Source organism: Labeo rohita, chromosome 4, assembly GCF_022985175.1.
Source record: "Labeo rohita strain BAU-BD-2019 chromosome 4, IGBB_LRoh.1.0, whole genome shotgun sequence".
NCBI lineage: Eukaryota > Metazoa > Chordata > Actinopteri > Cypriniformes > Cyprinidae > Labeo > Labeo rohita.
The window spans coordinates 19,612,425-19,615,887 of NC_066872.1; the positions used below are offsets into that span (position 1 = coordinate 19,612,425).

The window sequence follows — 3,463 nt, forward strand, 5'->3', positions numbered from 1 at the left end:
ATAGACACATACAGACACCGCATGAACAAACATCAACCACAAATGTCCATCAATAGACACATTCTCATGCACAAACTCAACCCAACAGATAAAAACATGTCTGTAGAAAATGAAGCAGGGACTACTGTCACTACTTTTGCATCTATGTTTGGTACTTCGAGAATGACACACATAGTTTTGAGACTTTTAAGGCATAATTCACCCAAAAATAAATTTCTGGCATCACATCCTCACTGTAAAATCATTCCAAATCCATAAAACATGTGTTCATCCCCAGAACACACATAAAGGTGTGTTTAATATTCTCTCATCATTTGTTGTACATTCACTGAAAGTCCACACATCAAACCTCTTCAAGTTTCAAAAAGTTCATGAAGACTTTGAGTTTTTATTTACATATAAACATTGATTGACACACATACATAGAGCTCATCAAATATAAACCTGCATGCTTGATGTGCAAGACTGACAATCATTTCTGCACATCAAGCAAGTCTTTATTTACTTTTTGAAGCTTCAAAATGGATGGGCACAAAAAAAAGGTAAATAGAACATTAAAAATAACCTCATTTGTTTTATGAACAGGAATAAAAGACTTGTGGGTTGCATGTGGTGATTTTCACCAAAACTCAACAATAGACTTAATACAGAAGTTTAGGCAGGATCTGGTACTTAGACTACGTTTGATCATCTTCTCATGGTGACCGGCACATACAGCACATGGTCCTCCTCTTTAACATTCTGTAAAAATACATCACACAAAACATAATAATAAATTATACTTTGAGGTAGTAATACGTTGTCTGATCTTATGATACTGATGTGAGTGTAAAATGAACTAGATCAGCCCTAATGGTATGGAAAAATTTTAAACATGATGCATTTACCATTTACCATTTTTCAAATGCAAAGTAACAGCAGAAGTGTGACCCTCTTTGAACAGACCTGTGAACCATTTCTTTGTTTGCAAAGCATGTGACTTTCTGACTTCAATGGTTCAATATAAAGAACTTTTTCAAATGTATCACACATCAACCCTCATGAATTTCCAGCCTGCAAATTATGTGGTTCATCTGTTATGTGGCATCTTGCTGCAAAGTGTTCTTGACATGTCATTGTTCAATTTAAACATCTGACAATATTAACCAATTCAATTACATTTAATCTACAATCTACACTCCATATTCCATAATGACAAAGCACAAACAGGTTTTTAACAGCTTTGCAAATTTATTAAAAAAAAAAAAAAACTGAAATGAGTCCATTCCATAAGAATTCATACCATTTTCTGAGACACTTGAAATTTTAGATGTTACTATTCAGTAAAGGAGCTTTACCTATGTACTGAGTTAAGGGTGTCAATACTTATGCCATTTACTTATTTCAATGTTTAATTTTTAACAAATTTGGAAAGTTGTCACAGTTCTGTTTTGTGCTTTGCCATTATAGTGTATGGAGTGTAGACTAATTCAACAAAAAAAAAAATTTTATTTCAATAAATATATATATATATATATATAAATTCAACGCTTTTTAACATATGGGTGCAACAAAATGTAAAAAAAAAATAGTGGGTTTTATACATATCTGAGATTGTGCTGTTATGTGTGTGTAAGAATGTGATAGATTATTATATATTATATTATATATATATAAAGACAAAAACACAAGCACTCACACATCTAAATGTGACTCACAGCTGAAAAACAGATTAAATGATCTTACCGATTGTGCTTTTCTTCTACTGAACGTCGGCTCGGCATAAGTGATTTCTTCTTCACAAGTCTGAACTGTTCAAAAATAAATAGTTGCATTAAACAACTAGACTCAATCCTAACTATATCTGTTTCTTTACAACATGTATTATTAACAAACAGTAACACACAATTTTTATTTTCTAAAAACTACATTTTTAACATGTTTTTTTATTGTAATTGTGTCTATTATTTGATAAACATATTTAGAACATAGTTTTTATATTACTTGTTTAAAAACAGTAGTTAACACTTGCCTTTTCTGTCAGTTTTTCTACATTTCTTGCAGATGCAGCACATCACGACTGCAGCTACAGTCAACAGAGATCCAGCAGCAGCAGCAGAGATCAATATGTTAAATGAAGGCAGACCCTGTAGATCTGTAATTAACAAAATGAGCCATTAATATGACTGAATATGTCAGTCTGATCTACAACAAACTTTATCGAACATCAGCACTGTAACTTAATAGTTCAGTTGAGCAAACATGCCAACATACCTGGACATGGCCAACAAAGTTCACAAATGTCCAGATGTTGAGTCTGGTTGCTGATGGGATTGTTGATCACACAGCTGTAGGTGTTTTTATCCTGATATTCCACCTCCAGAGGTAGAGAGAGACTGATGCTGAGATCAGACACACTGATGCTGGACAATAAACTGTTTCCTTTGTACCAGGAGAGAGTCACATCACTCACATTCACCACTGAACACAGCAATGAACAATTTGATGATGATAATAATGAAAGATTTTGTGAAAAATCTCTGGTAATGTTAGGCATGGGCAGACGAGCTAGAAAACATGAATGAGCAGAAATATAAAAAGAAGTTAAGCTCAATCATCAGCATTGGTGGCATAATGATGATTATCACAAACCAAAAATTATGATTCATCTCTTGTTTTCTTTTAAAACAGAAGAAATTGAGGTCACGGTGAGGTGCCTACAAGGGAAGTCAATGAGGCCAAATTGTAAACATTAAAATGTTAAACTCTGTGCAAAGTTATGTCTAAGTTTACAACTTTGTTGCTTGACAAGACAACGTAAGCCCTAAAGCGACTGGGAAAATTATATCTAAAACAGCTTTGCTGCTCAAATAATAGACTAGTTTTAACAGAAGAATTAACGTTTTTATCGAATTATATGCTTCACATTTCTGCTTTTAAATCTTTACAAAATTCAGCAAAAGTCACAACCTTGACATTTTTTCTTTGTTTTCTTAACGAGTCAAAATTATTTTTGTGGTAATCAACCTTATGCCACAAATTATCTCCATAATTATTTGAACCCAGAATATTAATTTAATAAAACAAGACTATGCGAATGCTCAACAAATAATGTCTTCACTCACCATAGACAGAAACTGAATGATTTAATTTTTTTAAACTGAATGTATTTGATGGTGTCAATCCACTAATCTGTACTTCATAGAGTCCTGCGTGTTTAGTTGTGATGTTTGTGATGGTCAGAGATCCAGTTTGATTGTCCAGCTTTAGTCTGTTATAAACATGAACCACGTCTAAAAGGTAAAGGTAAAATTGTTTCTACAATTTATAGCAATATTTTCAGTGTTTCTCAGAGAGTGGGCTTCAAGTATAACTCGTTTGAAGTAATGGTGCTTCATATAACATTATCCAGAGAAACAAGTGTTAATAAGAAATCCCCTATGACGTTTGTACTTGCTACACTATATATACATTATATATATAT

At 32.7% G+C, this 3,463-nt stretch overlaps 1 long non-coding RNA gene across 1 annotated transcript; it reads right to left on the reverse strand.

Annotated features, from left to right (window-relative positions):
- Window positions 1-2,278: 2,278 nt before the first annotated feature.
- LOC127164271 (uncharacterized) lies at window positions 2,279-3,243 on the reverse strand. The gene is made up of 2 exons (XR_007827614.1): window positions 3,105-3,243; window positions 2,279-2,547 (listed from the first exon to the last, which is right to left on the reverse strand). It is a non-coding gene; the product is annotated as an uncharacterized LOC127164271 (long non-coding RNA).
- Window positions 3,244-3,463: the final 220 nt, after the last annotated feature.